The following is a 25,232-nucleotide window of genomic DNA, read 5'->3' on the forward strand; positions in this document are numbered from 1 at the left end:
CACTCCAGCCTGGGCGGGGCTGAGCGAGACTCCATCTCAAAACCAACCAACCAACCAAAACAAACAAACAAACAAACAAACAGAAAAACCCATTCCTTATAGGTGAGAATATATATATTCTCCACAATGTAGCCATGTGCTATGTTGTGGCTTTTTAAAAGTGGTCTTTAAAAGGCTACTTTACAATGACAAGCACCACTAAGGATTTTGAGGACATACCCCAGGCAAGGAATAATACTGAGTCTTTACGCCACTCTCTCTCTCTCTCTCTCTGTCTCTGTCCTTAGGGCTCTGGGCTCAGTGTGCCTGCTTTCCTCTCTTTGCCTGTCTCCCTCTTAGCAAACCCTGCTCTCAGGCTGTGCAGGGCAGAGGGGTAAAGAGCACTGGATGGAGAGAGACTCTGTTGTGAGTGAGCTCCCTCTTTTAGTCCCAGCTATTCTGGGAAGCATTATTGGGAGCCCAGGAATGCGTGCACATGCACACACATGCACACACATACTCTCTCTCTCTCTCTCAACTAATTTCGTCTACTTCCCTAAATGGTAATTTATTTTATTTAAAATAAAGTAACCCAGAGATCACCTCATAAAATGAGAGACTTTGGAAGAAATCAAGTATAAGATAGCCCTTTTCTGAAAAATAATTTGGGTCCAGAATCTTTCATTGCATTTGGCATTAGGAGTGATTCATTTCTATGGTTCCCTAAACCATGCCATGCTTTGTCGTGCCTCCATGGCTTTGCACTTGCTGTTCCCTGTCTTGTAATGACCGCCTCATCTCCTCTCCCAACCACTGCCTACCCCTGTGCCCAGCAATGCCTCTGTTCTTGTGCTTCATAAATCGTAAAGTGGCCGTGTATCTCTCCTACTGTGCAGTGAACTCCGCGGGGGAATGGGCCGTATCTGTTGACTCTGATGTCCTCAGCACTCATGATAGCATCTAGTGCCTAGTTTTCTTTCTTGAAACTTGAAGTGGTGGGCTGAGAGTGAAACATGATTGAAAGGATCACTATATGACTTATTGTCCCAACTGGGATATCTTGAGAATGAAATGGAGCACTGCTGACAATCATGCCAGAACACTAGGTGGAGACCAGAACTGTCCTAGGTAAAGAGTGATGTACAGTCGTCTTACTAACCAAGGGAGGCAGCCTTAGCCTTAGATTTCTAGTCTCCCAATAATCCTCTTAGACCAATAGTTTCACTTTCTTGGGTCCAACTTCCTTCTGGCTAGTGCCTTCCTTCTTTCCTGTTCCTTCTCCCTTCTTTTTTTTTTTTTTCCTCTCTTCTTGCTCAGCAAGACTGTCCAATCTTGCCAAAGCACAACCTTACAATTCTCATCCTTACTTCACAGGTAGTTTCAGGATAATAGGAGTCCATAAATTTCAATGCAGAGTGTACAGTGGGTGGGGTAGAGTGGGAAGTGTCTTGATTGTAGTTCTGAGGGATAAAAACTCAAGACCTTTTAATTTCCTTCCTTAGAAACAGTCCTAGTGACTCAGAGAAAATGCTCAGTAAAGAAAAACTATTAGAATAATCCAAACATGTTTACTGTGTCTTCATACTGAAATCCATATAGACCCTAAGGCACATTTGAGACCTGACAAGATTCAGAGTTGAACTGAAAGGAATCACTGCATCATGCAAGAAGAAAAAAAACTTGATCTGCAGTGAAAAATGCCCTTGTGAGTCGGTGGAAACTGCATATCATGACAGCTAAAGAGTAAGCATTTCAGAACCTGACAAATCTGAATTTGAATCCTGGCTCCACCACCTACTTAGCTGGGTGACTCTGAGCACATTATTTAGCCTCTTTAACTTCAATTATCATACATGTAAAATGGGGAGGGGGTGGTCATATCAGACCTACTTCATAGGCTCATTGTGAGGATTAAATGAGATAATGCATTTAGCCCTGTGCCAAGCAATAATAAACACTCATTCAGTGCAAGCTATTACTTTATATCCACATTAGCAGAAGTTACAAGTACACCTGTTTTGTCTGGATGCAAATAGTTATACCAGGTTTTTTTTTTTTCTTTTTCTTTTTCTTTTTTTTTTTTTAGACAGGGTCTTGCTCTGTTACCCAGGCTGGACTTCAATGGTGCAAGCTCACTATAACCTTAAAATTCTAGACTCCAGTGATCTCCCTGCCTCAGCCTCCCTGAATAGCTAGGACTATAGGCGTGTGCCACCACACCTGGCTAACTTTAAAATTATTATTATTATTTTGTAGAGACAGGGTCTCACTATGTTGCTGGGCTGGTCTTGAACTCCTGGCCTCAAGCCATCCTCCCACCCTCACCTCCCAAAGCACTGGGATTATAGGTGTGAGCCACTGTGCCTGGCCATTATGCCAGGTGTAATGATCAGAGCAGTGGGTTGAGAATGCAGAAATCTAAGTTCTTGCCATGCCTCTGCCACTAATGAGTTATGTGGCTCTGAACAAGTCCTTTAACTTCACTGGCTCTTCAGTATCCCCTGTGAAATGAGTGAGCTGAAGTAGATGATTCCTGTTTTGGTTATTTATTGCTATGTCACACACCACTCCAAAACGTAGGTGCTGAAAACAATAATGATTCATTATTTCTCAGGATGGTATGGATTGTCTGGGCTCAGCTGGCTAGTTCTTCTGCTTTATATGGTATTGGCTGGGATCACTCATGCAGCTGCTTTCAGAGGGGTGCTCAGCTGGAGCTGCAACATCCAAGATGGTGTTGCCCACTTGTTTAGCAGCTATGTTTGTCAACCTCAATTCTACCCTAGGGAGAGGAACTCTTATCCTCTAGGGCTGGAATAATCCAAACATGTTTACGCTGTCTTCATCCTGAAATCCATATAGACCCTGAGGCACGTTTGAGACCTGACAAGATTCAGAGTTAAACTGAAAGGAATCACTGCATCATGCAAGAAAGCAAAACTTGATTTGCAGTTCTCTCTCTACACAGTCCCTCCCGCTGGATAACCTGAACTTCCTTACATGGTTCCAAGAGGATGCAAATGGAAGGTTGAAAGCTTCTTAAGGCCTAGTCCAGATGTCATTCAATATTACTTTCATTGTAGAATATTTATCAAAGCAAGCCAGTGGTCAACTAAGATTCAAGAAGAGGGAGAAAGGCTCTACCTCCTGAAGACTTTCAGAGTTACGTTATAAAAGGGCATGCAGGATGGCAAGGATGGTTCTGACCATTTTTCAAAGCAATTAAAATAATCTGTGTGGTCCATGTTGGTTCTGCCAGTCCATATTTAAACCTAAAGCTCTGAGACAATTCCTGTTCTTCTCAATTTGGTTTTTGAACTCTGTGAATTCCCCACTGAGTGCCTAGTATGTTCTAGGTCTTGAACTCTCTTTGCTCTCAGTTTAGCTCTAATAGACATTCATTGTTTTTTCTACCTGGTGTCCCCTCAGCCTCCTTCTGGTAACCAAGCTCCCCAGTTTCCCTCAGGGACCAGGCACACATGGCTGGTTAAAACTCAGCTTCCCTACTAACAGAACTCTCATCTGTCCAGATATTTAGATATTAACATCCTCAGCCCTGGAGCATGAACCATCATAGAGCTAAGCCAATCATGAGAATTGCAACCTCTTTTGCCAGTAATAGGTTTTGAGGTGTACATGTGACCAAGCCTTGGCTAATGAGTCATTAAGGCAAGTCTCATCGGGGCACTTCTGGAAAAGATTTCCTTTTCTAAACAGAAGAAAGAGACTTGCAAGAGGAAAGCCCTGTCCCTTCCTTCCTGCTTTAGGATCTTGTGAGGAACAAGCTATGGAAGCCATCTTATAGTCATGAGAGTAAGAGACCACAGAGAAACACCTAGACCCCTGACATTATTAAGCTTTGGATTTATCCAACTGCTATGTCACCCAGTGCTATGATTTGGATATGGTTTGTTTGGCCCTGCCACGTCTCATGTTGAAATTTGAAATTTGATCCCCAGTGTTGGAGGCGGGGCTTGGTGGGAGGCGTTTGGATTATGGGGGTGGATCCTTCATGGAGGGCTTGCTGCCATTCTCAAGGGAGTTAATTAATTCTCACTTTGTCTCCCCCTACCCACTGCCCTGCCCCTCCGAGAACCGATTGTAGAAAGGAGGCTGTTAGCTCCTCCTCCTTCTCCTACTCCTTCTCCTTCTCCTTCTCCTTCTCCTTTTCCTTCTCCTCCTTCTCCTTCTCTTTCTTTTTCTGCTTCTCCTTCTCCTTCTCTCTCTCTCTCCCCGTCCCTCTTCCTACTCTCGCTCTGTGACAGGCTCCCCTTCATCTTCCACCATAAGGGGAAGCAGCTTGAGGCTGTCACCAGATGCAGATGCTGGCACCATGCTTCTTGTACAGCCTGTGAACCATGAGCCAAATAAATCTTTTCTCTTTATAAATGATCCAGTCTCAGTTATTTCTTTATAACAACACAGATGAATTAAGACACCAACCCAGATCTGCTTACCTCTGGGCCTCTTGTTATGTGAGATAATACACCCATATAAATAAGCAAGTCTGTTATCTGCTGTCAAAAGTATCCCTCTTCCACTCCTCTGAATCTGTGTGGTTCTAGAGACACTGACTCCATGAGTGATTCTAGGAAGGAACTTACAACCCAGAACTAAGCAATTAGCATCTACATTCACCTGACCACAGTGGTTATTTCAAAGATGGGCCAGGACTCTGGCAGAGCCAGAGAGGCAATGTGATTTTTCTTGGGACTTTTGAGAAAGAGGATTTTTTTTCCTTTTTTTTTTTTTTCCTGCTGGACCTAGAAGGAAAGAGGAATAGTGGCTGGAGCTGCTGGATTTCCCTATATCTTGCTGACTTGAAGAATCCACTCCAAGGAAGGTAGACACAAGAGAAAAAAGAAAACCAATTCCTTTTTTCTAAAACAAAGTTTTCAAAAAAATTATAGATTAAAAAAACTGGCTCTTGATAAGATCACAGAGTCTTAAATCCAATTATGTCTGAGGCCCTAATTCTACATTTTTCAGTTTACTTGACCCAATCTTTTTTTTTGAATAGACTGTCCTGATAAGACTTTCTGTCACTTATAAAGAAAGAAATCCCAGCTAAGGAAGTGTGGATATTCATTATGAAACCATCCACCAAGCTGCCACTTTAATTTTACGGTACTCTCTTGGACTTTTATTTGGAACCTCTGTTCCTTGTTCAAGCTCATCCATTCCTGTGGATATACTTGCCACCTGCAATTATATGGTCTAGCTCTTAAGACTAAGGCCTTGCGACTAGGCCTGCTCCTGGGTTCAAATCCTGGCTTTGCACTGATTAGATCTCTGTCCTTGCACAGGTCTTTTAAACCTCTGGGTTCTTTAGCTACGGCATGTTTAAAACTAGGGCTATAATTGTTTCTGCCTCATAGGGTTATTGTGAAGATAAAATGACAGAATGTATACAAAGTGCTTAGCCAGCATAGTAGCTGGCACATACTAGGCTCTCACAAATGTTTGCTATTATTAATAAAAACCTAACTTAGTATGGTAGGCAGAGTAATGGACCCACAAAAATATCTACGTCACAATCTTCAGAACCTGTGAATATATCATGTTACATGGCAAAGGGGATTTATGGTTGCAGATGAAATTAAGGTTACTAATCAGCTGACCTTTTAATAGAAAGATTATCCTGGATTATCCAGTGGGTCCAATGTAATCACAAGAGTTCTTAAAAATGGAAGAGGGAGACAAAGGAGGTAAGCAGAGTGATACAATAGAAGAAGAATTCAATCTGCTATTTCTGGCTTTGAAAATGGGAGAAAGGGGACACGGGCCAAGGAATGTAGGCAGCCTCTAGAAGATTGAAAAGGCAAGGAAGCAAATTCTCTCCTAGAGTCTCCAAAAAGGAATACAAGCTCTAAACCTTGACTTTAGCCTGGTGAGACCTGCTACTGAGTACCTTCCCATTTCACTCTGTGATTGCTACCATTGACTCTTCAGTGAATGAGTCAGGCGTGACCCTACCCTCATGTAGCTTATGAGGTATGTGTTCTGTAGCAACTAGGACTTTGTGAAAGCCTATTTGGTAATGAGGATAGATTTTACCAAGGAGAATTTGGACATGTAAATCATGACAGCTACACAGAAGAGATGTAAGACAGAAACACATGAAGAGGGAAAGTATCAGTAGAATATGGGTTGCTAATTGGAACAAGAGCTGAGACAGTAGATGCTTACAATTCCTCCTGCTGTGGACTGAATGTTTGTATCTCCCCGAAATTCATACGTTAAAATCTTAACTCTCAATGTGATGACATTAGGAGGTGGAAACTTTGGGAGATAATTAGGTCATGAAGGTGGAGTCTTCATGAAGAGGATTAGTGCCCTTATAAAAAGAGAGGCACAAGAACTTGCTTCCTCTCTCTACTCTCTGCCATGTGAGGACACAGTGAGAAGACTGCCATCTGCAAACCACAACAGTACCTTCAGCAGACATCAATCTGTTGGTGACTTGATTTTGGTCTTCCCAGCCTCCAAAGTGGTGAGAAATGAATTTCTGTTGTTTAAGCCACCTAGTCTATGGTAATTGTGCATAGCAGCTTGAACAGAATAAACCACCATCTACAATGAGAATCCTGAAGTTGGACTAACTTGTCATAGCAGGCTGAATAGACTAAACATCATCCTTGATTGAAATCTTAAAATAAGACTGGTCTGGCTCTTCCATATTGGGGGGCACTCAGGGAGGATAGAGACATGTGTCTTGATAGTATGAAAGCCAAGCCTCCTGTGTGCCAAGCTAAGGGCCAATAGGGCTTTTCCTTTTTACATAGTGATGCCTTCAATCCTCACCACAACTTTTCAAGGGATGTTATTAGGCCCCTTTCATAGAGGAGGAAATGAACATATGTAGAAATGAGTAACTTAAACATGTTTACACAATAAGTAAATGGTGAAATGGAATTTTTTAAATTAAAGAATTAAATTTCTTTTTTAATTTTTTTGCCCACAAAGAACCAAGTCATCCCTGTCTCCATGCAGTGTTGACTTAGTTGCTTCAATGTTCTTTTTACATTGTCTGCCTCACATTATAAATTATTTAAGAGCCAAAATTGTTTGGGCTGATTTACTCAAAACAGTACGCCAGTAAGCTTAATGCCTAATGCCATATTTCATCAAAACTTAGATCCCATTTATTGGAATACGTACCATCAATCCATATAGCACTAAGAAGGAAAAAAAAGTTAGGGATTGTAAGATTTCATGGTTGGAAAATGTGGAAAAAAATGCATCTTACAATCCATAAAATAAAGTTAAAAAAATTTTTTGATGATGGTGTTGATGAAGTGTCAAATCCCAGTTTGCTGGTCTGTTTCCAGGCTTACCCGTGATTTAGATTTCTTATACTTCAGCCCAGACTTTTTTTTTTTTCTTTTTAAGACAGGGTCTCATGCTGTCACCCAGGCTGGAGTGCAGTGGCCCAATAATGTCTCACTGCAGCCTTCAACTTATGGGTTTGAGTAATCTTCTCGCCTTAGAGATGGGTCACTATGTTGCCCAGGCTCACTATGAACTCCTGGCTTCAAGTGATCCTTCTGCTTTGGCTTCCCAAAGTGCTGGGATTTGAGGCATAAACCACCATGCTGGGCTCAGCCCAGACCATTTAAAAATGTCTTAATGCTGGGTGCGGTGGCTCACACCTGTAATCCCAGCACTTTGGGAGGCCAAGGCGGGTGGATCACCTGAGGTCAGGAGTTCTAGAACAGCCTGGCCAACATGGTGAAACCCCGTCTCTACTAAAAATACAAAAATTTAGCTGGATGTGGTGGCATGCGCCTGTAGTCCCAGCTACTTGGGAGGCTGAGGCAAGAGAATCACTTGAACCCTGGGAGGTGGAGGTTGCAGTGAGCCGAGATTGTATCACTGCACTCCAGCCTGGGCAACATGAGACTCCGTCTTGTGGGGGAGAAACTTTTTAATTAAGTTTTCTTTGAACAATTCCTTTGGAAGTTTTACATTGTTCAAAATGTGATACTGTTCAGAAGTATCACCACAAAACATCAATAATGTTGATATTTTGAAATTGATTATATGCTGGACACTGTGCTAACTGCATTAAATATTCCTCTTGATTTCTCCTGACCATCTCATGAATAATTAGGTTTTTCTTATTGCCATTTACAGACAATACAATTGAGGCTCAGAAGTTTAGTTACTTCCAAGGCTACCCAGCCAGCAAATGGTAGAGATAAATAAGACTTGAGTCTCTGCCTGGGACCTCAGTGCTTGTGGCCTTTGCTGTTTCAAGCAAAAGCAGGGGGAAAAAAAGCTTCTGTTTTCCTTTAAAACAATTTTCCTGACTCAGAGCAACTCTACCCTTCAAATATTGTAGTTAACATCTGTTTTTCTCAGTCTTTCTGAGCTGCTTACCCAGTTAACCTACAGTAAGTGTGTTTACCTCTCAGTACTTATTTGTCATTATTCCCTTACAAATCAGTTTCCGGAATTTTAATCATTCTTGGCTCACCTCTCTGACAACCTAACCAGAGACATGTGCTGGAATTGCATTCAGAAAAGTGCCCTGAAAACTTAAAATTAAAAAAAAAACTTTTATAGTCCATCTGATCTACACAGGAAATTAGAAAACACCACATACTTAACTGGAAAAATAGTTGAAATAAAACAAAAAGTGAGATTTACTGTTATTTATTTAGATTTTGATTAAAAAATGTTTATCCCTTATCTAAGGCCTGGGGACACTGGAAATGAAGGAGCTGAATGCTTGCTTTATAGAACTTTAATGATCTTCTCTTATTATGTTATATTACCGTTTTCTAAGCCTGTGGTCAAATACAATAGCTTTATTAAAGCTGTGATTCAGTTAGAAAGGGGAATGAATTTTTCTGCCACAGGAGCACTGGTGAGAGATGAGAGAAGAGGATAGTGCTGTTGAAGGGAGAAAACTCCTCAACAAAGAAAGGCTGGACACCAGTGGCTCACCTTACTAGGGTATATTCTTCTTCACCCTTGGAGCTAAGCTTTCTTGAATTCATTCCCAAACAGCCAAGGGATATTTAGCTTCAAATCTATTTGGAGAAAGAAAAAAAACAAAGCAAAAACCAGGGCTGTGGTTGCAGTTTGGATGCAGGATAAAACTTGCTTACGTTCTGTCTCAAGTGCTTACACAGCATCAATAATGATAAACGTTCACATTTGTCAAGCATTTACAATGGGCCAGGTACTGCCGTAACCATGGTCCATTTCTTATGTCATTGAATCCCCTGAACAATCTCATGCAAGAGATATTACTGTTATTTGCATTTTTCAGATGAGGAAACTGAGGCAGAGAGTGTAACGTACAATGAATGGTGAAGCCAGGATTTGAATGGATAATTTGACTCCAAAGCCCACGCACTTGGCCATGATACTATACTGCTAAACACCCACCTGCTTTTGCCAGCAGGCCATGCACCCTGGCTACCAGTTAGGGGTGGAGTTGGGGGTTGGGGAGTTTCTCAGAAAACCACTAACCTCAATCCATCCTGAGAAAAGAGGGATTTGGAAGGAAATTGTTGTGGAGCCCCTTAACTGAAACAGTGTTGGCTCCCTTTGAAGGGAAAGAAATGAAGCAATTTCAAAGAGTCGAGGGAGGTTAGAGGTCAGGACTAAGCCACCGTAGCTAAACGATGTAGAAATGCAAGCCTGTCATTGCTAAAGTGGCAAAATAGAATATCAGGACACATTCAAAACAACCTCACATAATTATGGAAATTAACTGTTGCTATTTCTGAGACATTTTTTGCCAGCCGTGTGAAGGCCATATGACATCATGAACAATTACTGATGAAACAGAGGATGAGGAATTGAGACTTGGGGCAACTATATGACCTTGGCCAAGTTTCTTGACCTCTGTAAGCCTCAGTTCCTTCATTTGTAAAATGGAGATATTAATAGTGTTCTTGCAAGGATTAAATGGTGATAATGTAGGCAAAGTGCTTGACACAATGTACAGTTTAAAGAAAGTGCCCAATATATGTTAATTCTTCCTTTTGCTCAATTCCACCTGCTATAAAACTGGATCCCATCTGTTCTGAGGGAAATACATTATTTACCTACAAAGAGGAGGCTTCGAATACCAATCATTCAACAAATATTCATTGTGCACTCTCCATGTCCCAGGAGGATGCTGGGTGCTAGAGATACAATGGTGCGTTCTTTGGGCCTGGTTTCTGCCCACACAGTGTTTACAGACTGGTAGGAGTTGGGCATGGAAAACAATAAGTAAGAAAGGAGCCACAGAGGATGCAATGGGAGTATGTGCTCTGGGGTATTGAAAATGACTTTGAGGAAGTGACTGATTAGTTAACGCCTTCAGGATGTGTGCTAGATGACTGAGGGGAGAAGGAGGGTGTCAAATAAAAGCAAATGCTGATGTGAAGCCTCCGAGTCAGTGTAGAATAAGGCAGGTCAAAGGACCTAAAACACAGATAGCCTGGTTTGGCTGGGGCTGACAGAGAGAGAGAGAGAGAGAGGAATGATTGGTATTAGGTGAAGTCAGAGAAAAAGCCAGAGGTGGGATTATACAGGTCTTACAGCTCTGGAAGCCAGCTCCTCAGATAAGGCCCAGGGCTTGGCAGCAGCCTCACAGCTCTGTTAAAAGTCTAGGCATTAGGCCCCAAAATGGTAGATCCTCTGTGTGTGTGTGCCTTTCTATTATTCTGCTTTGTCAGGGATCAGTCAGGAATACAAAGGCCACTCAATGTGTTCCAAGATTGAAGGCTTATAACACAGGGAATTTGAGTTTAACAAAACTGGGTTTGCCAGGCATGGTGGCTCATGTCTGTAATCCCAGCACTTTAAGAGACCAAGATGGGAGGATCACTTGAGCCCAGGAGTTCGAGACCAGCCTGGGCAACATAGTAAGACCCTGTCTCTACAAAAAAACTTAAAAATTAGCTGGGTGTGGTAGCATGCACCTATAGTCCTAGCTACATGGGAGGCTGAGGTGGAAGGATCACTTGAGCCCAGGAGGTCGAGGCTGCAATAAGCTGTGCTCACACCACTGTATTCCAGTCTGGGAGACAGAGTGAAACTCTGTCTCAAACAAACAAAACAAAACAAACAAACAACAACAATTGGGATTGAGGAAGGTAGCTAGAGGAGCAAAAGTCAAAGAAGCATCCCCTGACCATCTGGCCTGGCAGCCACAAAAAAGCAGATTCTCAACTTCCAGTTTAGGGCTATTAAGAATGGAAATTTTGCAAACATGCAAAAGATACGGACACATTTGTGAAGTTACAGACACATTTCTATTGGGTATATACCTAGGAGTGGAATTGAATGTGCATCTGTTGGTAGTAGCTATTGCCTCATCTTAAGTGTTGTGTACAAAAGAAGCTTTCTTGCTTTCATCCCTCATAATATGACTTTTTTTTTTTTTTTTTTGAGATGGAGTCTTGCTCTGTTGCCCAGGCTGGAGTGTAGTGGCACGATCTCGGCTCACTGCAAGCTCTGCCTCCTGGGTTCAAGCGATTCTTCTGCCTCAGCCTCCTGAGTAGCTGGGATTACAGGCAAGTTCCATCACGCCTGGCTAATTTTTGTATTTTTAATAGAGACGGGGTTTCACCATGTTGGTCAAGCTGGTCTCAAACTCCTGACCTCGTGATCCACCCGCCTTGGCCTCCCAAAGTGCTGGGATTACAGGTGTGAGCCACTGCACCTGGCCAAGAAAATGACTTTTTTGACAGCAGATGAGGAAAGCCTGAAGCAGGCATATTTTCTGCAGGCAGAAGAAAGAGTTTGTTACTGGTAAATATTCTACTGTTTGTTTGCAACGGAGGAACTTTCCATTGGAAGTTCTTTCGGGAGGGTCAGTTCTCCCTTTGCCGTATTCAACACCTGGTTACCTGGGCAGTTCCAAAGTTACTGGCTTCAGAAAACTCTATATGCACCGTCAGATCTTGCATCCATGGCAACGCATGCCTTACATACCATTTTATTTCAAACAATGGGACATTAAACATTTGATGTGAAGCAATGTCAGATTTCAAGTTGGAGGATGGGGAAGGGGGTAAGATTGTGTCTCTAAGCGGCACCTTGTCAGAGGGAATGCTTAATGCAATGCACCTAAGGAAAGTTGTTTATAGAAAGTCTCCTCATTCTGTGGTGTGCTTAAAAATGTTTCTCACTACCCTTTCCCTTGGCCTTCCCTGCTCTTGCACGTGGATTGCATCTTAGCATGCAAACCACACACACGTGCACACACTCTCTGTCACACACACAAACAGCAATTCTAGGGATGAAGCAGGGGGAGCAGAAAGCCACCTGTCTTTAGAATGTAAGACCTTCTTTTTGGTGCCTCACTGGCAGGGGTAGGGTGGTAGGCACTCACTAAATATTTAGTTAATAAATAAATGAATGAATGCAGCCTCTAACTCCTTGATGGAGGAAGGGTGACATTGGGGATCGGGTTTCATTTTGAGCACCAGTTTCCTTATTATGACTCTTAATGACTTAATTCTATGATTATCTTTATGTCCTAATAAAAAGCTTTTAACAATTAGGGGTTGTCTGTCTGAAGTTGTATTTTAAATTAATTAGGTAGTGTATTTAACAGCTTCCACTGTCTGTTAATGGTACAATGACAGGTGGAGAGGTAGAGCCTGTTTCCAGTGACAACTGCTGCCGGTCTCTGGTTTTGTTTGCTTTTTATTTTTATTTTTTTAACTTTTTGTTTTCTTCCCCCCATCAACATCAATAAAGAAGGAATGACAGGTTGGTAGAACTGGCAGAATGAGAAATCAAGTTCAGTGCTGAAAAGCAAACAAATGGTTTTTTCCTTGTTTTTGTCTCCTTTCACGTTGAAGTCACTGGTATTAGTTTCAGGTGTACAGCAGTTTTACTGGCTCAACAGACAGGAAGCCATGCTCTTCTCTCCATGGTGTTTTCTGAGGAGTGAAAGGTCTCCTATCCATTGCAGGGAATTTTACCTTTTGGGATAAGTTTTTGTTTCTCTAATAAACACACAGGCACCCACAAATGTGTGAATGCCTAATATTTAGAGAGTCAAGTCTGGCAGGTAGAAATGAGCCGTTCTGACACATCTCTATTTATTGCATTATTTCACCAACAAAGGCTCAAATGCTAACAAGCTTTGTGAATAATTTGTGGATGGAAATGTGATCATTTTTCTAAGTCAGCTGATGGGCTCAGTTCATTGCACTCCCCACCTAAAAATAAATTCTCTGGCTGACTGTGAACATACTGATACTTGCTGCAAGTGAAGCAAACTTATGGGGACCATTAAAGTGCCAGGGCATTGGAAAATAACAGTGAAGTGAATGCTGATTTGCATTTATGTCATAAAATAACTTGTCACCTTCAATTTATCACAGTAATTGGTACCAGAGGAAAATGTGTGATGCTTATACTTGGTTCAAAGCCACCTTTCCTCACCTCCCAGTTCCTGCCTCTCCCTCTCCTCAAATAGTAATGGGTGCACTTCTGAAAATAAGTGATCTTAGATCTTTTCCATATCATTAGAATTTGGGAAGTAAGATGCATCGATGTGTTCAAAGAAATCAATAATAATGGCGAATATACTTTGTATGTTTATTTTAAACCAGGCACCCTGGTGGGTAGTTTTATTAGAGCAGGTAAATTTCACAATAATCCAATGAAGTGTATGCTATTATTGTCCCCATATCACAGATGAAGAAACTGAGTAACTGAAAAATGAGGTAACTTGCCCAAAGTCATATAACTAGTAGGTGGTAGAGCCAGTATTTGTGTTCAGGCAGTAAGACCCTAGAGCCCATGGTCTGAACCACTATGCTGAAGTAGTCCAAGCCTGGCTTAGACTATAATGTATATGCTAACATAAACATTAAGAGTGGAACAAATACCTGGGAAAAGTACACAGCCCCAAGATCTTAAAACCTATGAGAAAAACAGCGAGAATAACACATCATTACCTTTTTCAAACTAAGAGAGAGATCTGGCCAGGGATAAGGAAGTTATTCCAACTAGGTTTAGAAAAATAACCAGTGGTGTGTGGTTATTACCAATGGGGTGTGGTTATTACCAATGCCATGGAGGCATGGCTCTCTTGATTATAAATGGAATGCTTTGAATTTTCTGATTCTATTTCTTACAAAGCCAGCCAAAGCCACACATGAGACATGTTGGATCTTTAGTAGGGAAATTCTCCAGGTCTCTCTCTATTTAGCTATTATCAGAGCAGATATACACTTTAGTTCTATAAATTACAAGTTGACTTCTACTTTGGCCAATTCTAAAGTATTCTGAGGGTAAGTCTCCCATGTTTCATAGAACAGATGAATTTGTCTTCCTGTGACTCTCTGGCATGTGAACACCCTGAAAAGAGCGTACACTTTAAGGCATTTTGCAGTATGTAAATTGCACTGCATTTGATGATAGGCAGATCAAGGTTTACATCTTCCCTCTATCACCACCATGGAACCTGGGCAACTTATTTTACTTCTCTGAACTTCAATTTCCTCTTTTGTCAAAAGAAGCTGATGATACCTCCCTGAATAATAAGTAAGGTAAAGGCAAATGGGCACATTTAGCTAACATTTGTAGGATACTTTATAAATTATGGCAATGAATACCCCAGCTCTCTTTCATTTGCCTTGTGATTTGTAAGTACTCTGACTACATGCACTGTGCTAGGTATCTTTTTTTTTGAATTGTAGTAAAATATACATAACAAAATTTACCATGTTAATCATTTTTAAGTATACTGTTCAGTGGCATTAAGTACATTCACGTTATTGTACAACCTTCACCAACATCCATCTATAGAAATGTTTTATTATCCCAACTGAAACTCTGTACCCATTAAAATATAACTTCCCGTTTTTCTCTTCCCCTAGCAACCACCATCTTCCTTTGTGTCTCTACGAATTTGACTACTCTATGTACTTCATATAAGTGGAATCTCACCATATTTGTCTTTTTGTGTCTGGCTTATTTCAGTTAGCATAAGGTCTTCAAGGTTGACCCACATTGTAGCATATGTCAGAAACTCATTTGTTTTTAAGACTGAATGATTTTAAGGTTGTATGTATACACCAAATTTGGTTTACCCATTCATCCATTGGTGGACAACTGGGTTATTTCCACCTTTTGGGTATTGTGAATAATGCTGCTATGAGCACTGGTGTGCAAATATCTGTTTAATTCCCTGCTTTCAATTCTTTTTGAGTGTATATCCAGAAATGGGATTGCTGGTCCTGTGATAATTCTAGGTTTAATTTTTTGAGGCTGGATGTCCTTTGTGTATATTATTTGCAGTAGAAGGGGTGTTGAGAGGTACCCTTGGAGATTCTCAGGTGTTTCTGCAGGACTGTCCCACCATCAATGCCCTAATGAGGTGAAGTACCTGCAAGGCAGCAGGTCTACAAGACAACACCACTTAATCATTTAGGCTCTCTGATGCCTGCCTTTCCTCCCCAATTATAGGTGACAGATTGCCAGAGCAGGGAAAAGTAATCCCAGAGACATCAGTATGCAAGCCAGAACAGGGAGCGTTATGGTTTAAAACTGTTTCTCCACTGTTTTGCTATGGATATGTGTCTGAATGAGACACATCCCACCTCCAGCCCACCCCCTCCTCTCTCTGCTGGAAGAGCGAAGGCAGGCACATTGGGGTGTGTTAACCCTTCCAGAACCAGCACCAATGACTTCCTTAAAGTGTTCCATGTTTCAGCAGCCCTGCCTCAAGTTATCTGAGAAGATGCCCTTCATTGGATGACATCAATTGTTCCATAACTGACAGACACTGAAAAGTCTCATTATCACCAATAACGGGAGCATCTCATTCATATCACACCTGTCAAGGCAGTCAGGTTGGATCGTGTATGCATCCGGCAAAAGCCACTCAGGATCACACACAAGAAGAATCATGCACTCTGGTGCGGTATCTCCCCCATCCAGCCCAGTCTCCATAGGGAAGTCACAGGAGAAGATCAGAAGTAACCACTATTGGATAAATAAACCCATTCTTTTGATGTTGCTTTTAACCTGTTGGTGATCTTCGCAGAGAGGTGAGCTTTTCAGAGAGAAAAGTGTTTGACTTTGTGGATCATGAGCAAGTGGCAGAAGGTCCCGAGACAGCCCTCTGAGCTGTGGAATTGCAGTTAGCTCTTCAATGGTCACTTGGCAGGGTCATTTTCCTGAGTGTTCCAGACAGGGCTTTCTAGGAAAATCAGTTCTGGCTGCATCATAAGGGGATGTGCTCAAAGGGAGAAGTCACTGGATATGGTGTGAATATCATGGGCTTCAGTAGCAGATAGACTGGGGTTTAGATCAACACTAATTAACTACGTCACATGGGGCAAGTTACTTAACCATTCTGTGCCTGTTTCCCCATCAATGAAATAAAGAGGATTTTTAAAAATCTGTCTTCCTTTGGTCACTTATTAGCTATGTAGGCTGAGGTAGATCAACTTTTAGTGAGCTTTAGTTTCCTTATCTGCAAAATGGGCAGGAACAATTCCTCTCTCTAAAGGTGGTTGCGAAGATGAGATAAAATGTAAATAGTACATGGTAGGTACTCAACAATTGTTAGATATTACTATTTCGAGGCTGGTACAGTGGCTCATGCCTGTAATCCCAGCACTCTGGGAGGCCGAGGCTGGGGCAGATCATGAGGTCAGTAGTTTGAGACCAGCCTGGCCAATATAGTGAAACCCCGTCTATACTAAAAATACAAAAATTAGCTGGGCATAGTGGCATGCACCTGTAGTCCCAGCTACTCGGGAGGGTGAGGCCAAAGAATTGCTTGAACCCAGGAGGCAGAGGTTGCAGTGACCTGAGATTGCGCCACTGCACTCCAGCCCGGGCGACAGAGCAAGACTCCATCTCAAAAAAAAAAAAAAAGATATTACTATTTCGAGCTACCTTTTACCCTTTTGATGGTAGATGGGGTATAAATAATTAGAATGTATGTACAGAAAATAAAGTTTAGACTCGAATAGGAAACGTCTGTGTTGAGTGTATCTGTGGACCTTTTCACTGTCGTTTCTTCCAGGTTGTTTGAGCCTGATACCACTTCTCACCTTGCCTTATAGAAGGCAGAAGTCTTTCATGATCTGATTTGTTCTCTCAGCACAATGTTGTCATCAAGCAAGATGCCCCTGGAAACAATGACCAGGGATGAAAATCATGGCACCTCAACTTCCAAGTCTTATGATTTTGAACAATTTCTAATTTTCTTTGTACTTCAGTTTTCTTTTCTTTTTCCTTTTCTTTTTTTTTTTTTGAGACAGAGTCTCGCTTTGTCACCCAGGATGGAGTGCAGTGGCGCGATCTCGGCTCACTGCAAGCTCTGCCTCCCGGGTTCACGCCATTCTCCTGCCTCAGCCTCCCGAGTAGCTGGGACTACAGGCGCCCGCCACCACGCCCAGCTAATTTTTTGTATTTTTAGTAGAGACGGGGTTTCACCATGTTAGCCAGGATGGTCTCGATCTCCTGACCTTGTGATCCGCCCGCCTCAGCCTCCCAAAGTGCTGGGATTACAGGCGTGAGCCACCACACCCGGCCTTCAGTTTTCTTATCCATAAAATGGAGACAAGAATTACATCTGTCAAAGAGATCATGATTAAATTCATGTGATAGATAATACATGTAGTAAAGTGCCCAGAATGGTATGTGGCACAAAGTAAAGTGTTAAATAAATCTTAGCCATTATTATTACCCAGAAGCTTTCCTGTGCAACTGCCACAGTCAGAGGCAGAGAGGCAGCGGCACGCTGCAGCGGCTCATACTGGCTCAGGAGAGTTGATGTGTGCATCTCTTTCCAACTGTGCATTCAGTGACATCACATTTATAGCTTGAAACTGGCCACAGTGGGAATGTTTACACCATGGAAATTGGCAAACATTACAGATCAACCCTTGTCCCCATCCCCTACCCAAAGCCAATTGTTAAACATTCACCAAGATACTGCTGAGTGCAAGAGAACACACTGCACCACTGAGCCTGTTTTTCCACAGCCTCAGGTCTGGGTGAAAACAGGGGTCCCAGTCAGGTCAAAGGCTACTACCCAGTTAAACAGATGGGAAGAGGCAGATACTCCTCTTCTCCTGACCATGCAGTCTTCACCCCTGTACAATGCATTAGGTGAAATATCTGTTGTCATGGGACAATCATTCCAGACATCATTTCCAACCCTCCTACTACTTTTTGAATGCCTTCTTTAATCAGGGGTCTTTAACTGTAAGCAACAGAAACATACTCTGGCAAACATAAGCAAAATGGGAATTTAACGGCAAGAACGAAGGCACTTACAGATTTGAAAGGAAGTTTGAAGTACATAGCTTGGAATAGACAGGTCCCAGACAGCTGCAGAACTTCTGATTGCAGGCACTCCCCAACTGTCTCTCCAGCTGGAAGCAACATTTTTTTTTTTTTTTTTTTTTTTTTTTTGTTGAGACAGAGTCTGACTTTGTCGCCCAGGCTGGAGTGCAGTGGCACAATCTTGGCTCACTGCAACCTCTGCCTCCTGGATTCAAGCGATTCTCTTGCCTTAGCCTCCCAAGTAGCTGAGACTACAGGCACGCACCACCATACCTGGCTAATTTTTGTATTTTTTAGTAGAGACAGGGTTTCACCATATTGGCCAGGCTGGTCTCTAACTCCTAACCTTGTGATCCGCCTGCCTCAGCCTCCCAAAGTGCTGGGATTACAGGCGTGAGTCACTGTGCCCGGCCAAGAAGCAACTTCTTAAAAGACAGAATCCAGGCCAGGCACAGTAGTTCACGCCTGTAATCCTAGCACTTCGGGCAGATCACTTGAGCCCGGGAGTTCAAGACAAGTCTGAATAACATAGCAAAACCCTGTTTCTACTTAAACTAAAATACAAAAAATTAGCTGGGCATGGTGGTGCCCATCTATATTCCTAGCTACTCAGGAGGCTGAGGTAGGAGGATCACCTAAGCTTGGAAAGCTGAGGCTGCAGCGAACCAAGATCACACCATTGCGCTCCAGCCTGGGTGATGGGAGTGAGACCCTGGCTTAAAAAAAAAAAGCAGTTGCCATATACCTGTAGGGATTTGCTACTGATTCTTTCCCGAATCAATTTCTTCACAAATTCCTCAAAAGCAAAACCACAGAAACCTGCTATTAAGGGAGATCATCCAGATAGTACCGAAAAAACAAAGCCATCATCTACGGAGTTGTTATAAACAACAATAAAAAGGAAGTACAAAAGAGGATAAAACCACCATTCTGAAATTTGTCACAATGCAGGACAGAAGGAAAAGGAAATCCAAACAAGAAAAGGCACACCAAGTCCCCACAGTATTTCTGACAGGTTTACAAAAGACTTTCCTGAGTGCTCAGCTGGTACCCAAAGAAATGTACAGGGACCTAGGAGCAAACGAATCACCCTATGATGTCATGCCAAGAGTATAGATCCCTCAGGATTCTGTGGAGCTGTCTTCAAAGCCATCATCACATTAATCACCCTGGGCAGGAACGGGAGAAACTGGAGGTGAAAAGGGCAGATTAAGTCCTTAAGTCTTTCCCCAGAGAATGCCACATGAAGATCACTCTGTGAAGCGCACGCCCATGAACTCAGTAAACTCTGGGATTATTCAAGCTAAAGGCACGCAGCTCTTCCTTTGAGGTCATTGTTTTCTGCAGTCTGATGGGCTTTGGGTTGTTGTTGTTTGTTTGTTTTCACAGATCTCTGCTGCCCTCACATTCTGTGAAACACCATGGACATGAGGGTTAGTTTCCACGATCATCTCCTTTGCAGAAATGGACCACGAAACCTTTCCCACTATGGGGACTAAGAAGGTAGAGTGAACATTTGTTGTGGTTAGGGTCACTCAGCATCTATTTCTTCAAGAACATCTGGTTTTCTTTGGAAAAATACCCAGTTGTGGTTAATGTTGTTGAGTCCTATATCTAGTTCTCCCATACATGGTTCTCTCATACATACTCATCATGACAAAGAGTGGGCATGTGATCTAAACTCAGGCCTTCGAAAGTGCTAGGATTATAGGTGTGAGCCACCATGCCCAGCCTGAAACTGCTTTTGTTAGAATGGATCATGGGAAGGAGAGTCCTTACATAATCTTCTCATGAACTGTATAGCACAGACAACGTTGGTGCCTTTAAGTGGGATTATTAAGCACAGAATGTTTTTACTACATGTATTAGTCCATTCTCACACTGCTATAAAGAACTACCTGAGACTGGGTAATTTATAAAGAAAAGAGGTTTAACTGGCTCACAGTTCCACAGGCTGTACAGGAAGCATGGCTGAGAGGTCTTGGGAAACTAACAATCATGGCAGAAGGCGAAAGGGAAGCAGGCACATCTTACCATGGCAAAACAGGAGACAGCGAAGGGTGAAGTGCTGCACACTTTTAAACAACCAGATCTGGTGAGAACTGTATCACTAGAGAGTACTAGGGGGATGGTGCTAAATCATTAGAAACCACCTCCATGACCAAATAATCTCCCACCAGGCCCCACCTCCAACACTGGGGATCACAGCTCAACATGAATTTTGGGTGGGGACAAAGAGCCAAACCATATCACCACATAACAACCTTTGAACTGGGTGGAAATGAGTAGAAAAGAAGCCACTTAATCTGTGTTTCTACTTCTTTCTTGTGTCCTAGCGGTCAATGCTAATAATTACTGAGTCTTTACTATGTGTTGGGCACTGTTGTAAGTACTTTGCTTGTGTTATTCATAAATAGGTAGGTCTTATTATTATGCCTATATTCAGATGAGGAAACTCAGGGTCAGAGAGCATAAGTAACCTACCTAAGGTCTCAGAGCCAGAAAATGGAGGAGCCAGGGTTTGAACCTAGAGAGTCCCCCTCTGTAATTCAGCCCTTACCACTATGAGATAGGGTCTCCCTAAGGGGTGAGGATTATGATATATCCATCTCCTGCCCTCTGTGCCTGGCACTTAATAGGTGCCTGCTTACCTCTGTGGCCTCGAACTATGCAATCTCCTTCTAGGGATGTACCCTTCAATCACACCAGCCTTTCCTTTCTGTACAGCAAGCTCCTTCTCTCAAGCTCTCAAACACGCAATTCCTTCTGATTGAAATGCTCTCCACTCCTTCTTTTCTCCTCTACGCTGGCTGACGTCTGCTCATTGCTCTGGTCTCTGTTTAAATGCCACATCCTTCAGCCTCCAATGTGAGGTTGTCCTCTATTAACACTCTCATAGGGCCATGTATTTTCCTGTCATCCCATTTATTACAGTAATAATTTGCTTAATGTCTGTCTCCTCTACCAGACTCTACACTACAGAAGATCAGAAACCATATCACTCCAGTTAACTGACCTGTTCCTACCACCTAACACAGTGTCTGACCCAAAGTTAGCAGCCAGGAAACATTAATGCAATGAGCAGATGCTCAGTGTCTGTTTGCCAAGTAAATCGAGGCTTTAAAACAGAGGAACTAAAGATAGGGCTTAGGATGACACCTTTGTTGTTCCATGGATTTGAACCTTTACATCCTATACCCAGGAAATACTATTCAAATTACATAAGAGGCAATCAGAACTTACTGTTGGTCTTAGTGCCGGGTTACTGGTTCAAGAACTCTCTGATACTCCAGGTATTAACCTGTTAGTTGCAGGATCCTGGGATGGTAGTGGGGATTGTTCAGAAACATGGAAGAGTCACTCTGGGGCCGCAGAGTAGACATTTATCAACTGAGCTGGAAGTATTTCGATAGTCTAATAACCAACATAACTATACTCACACATGCAGCACATACTTGGGCCATGAGTAATCACTTGAAAACAGCCCAAGAGTTTCACATGGAGCACCAACTTCTGAATTGCTAAGTCCAGAGTCATTACAATAATTTTTATGGCATGAGTCATGCATCCAGGATCATAGTATCAGAAAAGACAGACACTTTATGTGGAGTTGGGTCACGAATGTTATATTGCAGGGAGACTTTGGATGGGTCCCAATTATAAACAGGTGGAGGAGAAGGGAGCCACACAGCAATGTTTTCTGGGCATCTTTTATTAGCTCAATGCCTTGAGAAGTCAAAGATGCTTAACCTGTTTTTTCATTAGCATTTTTGATTTCGCTAATAGGTCACTAGAGATAGGCTCACTAAATAATGAAATTGAATGTGCTGCCTCTGGAAGTGCAAGGTTGAGATTCATGTGTGATGGCAAAGCCTTTCTTTTTTGAAAGGTTGGCAGAATGTGCTCTTCAGCGTCAAGGGGCCAAGGATCAAGTGGTGATGGCTGGACTTCGCATGGTTGGGAGCTGTAGCACAGGCAGGATGCTGACAGCAAATGAAAAGTAATTTTCCCTGGAGTAACTTGACCTTTCTTTAATCCTAAATGTAACCTGCAGAGGCACTAGCTCTTTCGCCTGCAATGTGGCATCATTTTGCTGGCTCTGATGCTGATTGAAGGTCAATGTGAGGACTATCTGTACCAGAGGCAAAGGCTGCTTCTTTGCCACTCTACCACATGTGATTCTTTTTAATGTTCCTTCCCCTTTTCCCTTGTTCCCAATCTTTTCCTTTTGTCTTTCCTTTTAATCATTTTCCTGGCATATATCTCAAACTTGCTGGTGGCAAACAGAACAGAATTCGTTATTGACTCCCAGGTCACTTGTTTTATGGATTATTTTGGGTCAAATCCTATGAAAGTAAATGTCTCCATTGTGGGGAAATCTCTCTGAATAACCAAATAGGGCATCTAATCCTCAAGTAAGGGCCAGCTTATTGCAAGCAGGATTTGATAACAGGGTTTAGAAGGAGCTCAGGTGGACTTTGTTTCTAGCAATAAGGCAAACTACATGACCTAAAATCCTTCCCTCTGTAAAACACCTATAAATGTTTTATAAAATATAACAAACATCTTTTAAAATGCATAGCTGAGCTCATAAAAATGTAAGGAAAATCCCCAGGGGTCTAAAACAAAGAGAGAACCAAAAGCAGAGTGATAGGTGTGAATGGAAACTGGGGCTGCCCTGGTTTTGTGTATGTGTGTGTCTGGTCTTTGTAATCAGATTGGGTTTAATGCACCCCAGTGGGAGGGAAAGTTGGATCTTTCAAAGGCCCTTCATAAAGCCAGGAGTGTCAAAGGAAAACTTCATCCTTCCAGCAAAGGAAGATGTAAGAGGAGATTGCTTGTCTTAGCTTGAACTCTGGTTGGGAAAAAAATGAAAGTCTCTGGGAGGATTCCTCTGGTTGTCATATGTTTGTTATTTAAATTTACACCTTAAAATGATTAATTTAAAAGTGAGCCAGTCTGGCTTTAACCCTGGAGTGTCTGATACAAGGAAATGAAAACATCTTGGGAACGACATATGTTCAACCCAAACAAAATGAGAGTCTCACAGATAAAATCCTGCTTGAACATGAGTTTACAATCTCAAATTACAAAATAGAAAGCCTCTGTTTGTCAAGTTGCCAGATTTAGGAAAACAAAACAAAAACAAAACATAACAGGACACCTAGTTAACTTTGAGTTTCAAATAAATAATAAATAATTTTTAATACAAGTGTATTCCAGATATTACATGCATACTAAAATATGTACATACTAAAAAATTGTTCACTGGATATATGAAATTTAAAGTTGATTGGGTTTCACATATTTGGCAGTCCTAAATGTGCAAAAGTCAGGAGATGCACAAAAATCTGGGGTGTAGGATTAGAGCACCCCAGAACTTCAGATAGAGTACTCAGATTGTATACTTTTAAAATATCAAATACAATAAAGAAAGTCTTGACTACATGAGAAAAGAAGAGAAAATATTTTTCAAATGTTTGGCAATTCTTGAAAAAGAACCAAATGGGACTTTTGAAAATATGAAAATAAAGTCATTGAATTTAAACAGACAGACAAAACAAATTCTTAGGGATGGATTAAGCAGCAATTTAGACACTATCAGAGAGAAAACTAATAGGCTAAAAGACAGCTCTGAGTACCCAGAGAGCAACACAGAAAGATGGAAAATATGTGAGAGAGGTTGGGCCTTGAAGGATAGAAAGATAACTTAACATATGCCCAATACCAGTTCTCAAAGGAGAGAATAGAAAGAATAAGAAAGAGAAAATAATTTAAGAGATGATGACTGAGAATTTTTCTAGACTGGGAAATACAAGGGAATTCTTAGATTTAAGAAAGAGCATGTTTCTATCAGAAAAAACAACAATAACAAAATCCCAGTGAAGTCCCAGCATGGTGTCTCATGCCTGTAACACCAGCATTTTGGGAGGCTGAGGAGGGAGGATCGCTTGAGCCCAAGAGTTTGAGACCAGCTTGGGCAATGTAACAAGATGTTTTCTCCACAAAACAAACAACAAACAAATCCCCAACCATATATAAACACATGATAATGAAATTACAGGACACTAAAGACAAAGAAAAAAACTTAAACAAAATTATTAAAGACTAATATTGGCCGGGCACGGTGGCTCACGCCTATAATCTCAGCACTTTGGGAGGCTGAGACGGGCGGATCACGAGGTCAGGAGATCGAGACCATCCTGGCCAACACGGTGAAACCCCATCTCTACTAAAAATACAAAAACATTAGCCGGGGGTGGTGGCAGGTGCCTGTAATCCCAGCTACTTGGGAGGCTGAGGCAAGAGAATGGCGTGAACCTGGGAGGTGGAGCTTGCAGTGAGCCGAGATCGCGCCACTGCACTCCAGCCTGGGCGACAGAGTGAGACTGTCTTAAAAAAAAAAAAAAAAAAAAAAAAAAAGAAAAGACTAATAGACTAATATTAAAAAGAAGAGTAAAAAAGAAAAAGACGAGGAAGAAAAGTACAGCTCACTCTTTGGCACTAGACAGACCTACCTTCAAGCCACAGCCCCATGTCTTCTAGACATGTGGGCAGTTTACTTAATCCCTTTAAGCCTTAGTGTCCATATCTGTAACAGAAATATTTGGTGTATAACTATCATTGCTTATCCTAACAATCCTGCAAAATGCCTAACACAAAGCCTAGTTTGTTTGTATGTATTCAGCAAAAAGTAGGTATTGATGTTATTGACAGAACTAATTTCCCTGTGATATTAATTCCTACCGTACTCTCCCTATGCAGCCAATCTCAGGGTGATTACTGTTTAAGTGGATGTCCTATTGCAGAAATTACATAGTATTCCCGCTGGAAAAGTTTAAACCACTACCACAGGGCTCCCTCAACCCTCTAAGACAAGCTATAGAGATCATGCCTCACCACAGTCAGCAGAACATCTTTAGGTTGTTCAGAAAACTACTATGAAAATTCCTCTTTGTACCCTCCTTTTCTTCAAA

General features: G+C 41.9%; 1 long non-coding RNA gene across 1 annotated transcript in view; it reads right to left on the reverse strand.

Annotated features, from left to right (window-relative positions):
- The window catches only part of LOC134762154 (uncharacterized), a 28,188-nt gene extending 6,542 nt beyond the window's left edge, over positions 1-21,646 (reverse strand). Inside the window, exon 1 of the long non-coding RNA XR_010141860.1 lies at positions 21,499-21,646. This is a non-coding gene — a long non-coding RNA (uncharacterized LOC134762154). The remainder of the gene's footprint in view (positions 1-21,498) is intronic.
- Positions 21,647-25,232: the final 3,586 nt, after the last annotated feature.

The sequence above is a fragment of the Pongo abelii genome, chromosome 9 (genome assembly GCF_028885655.2).
Source record: "Pongo abelii isolate AG06213 chromosome 9, NHGRI_mPonAbe1-v2.0_pri, whole genome shotgun sequence".
Taxonomy (NCBI): Eukaryota; Metazoa; Chordata; class Mammalia; order Primates; family Hominidae; genus Pongo; species Pongo abelii.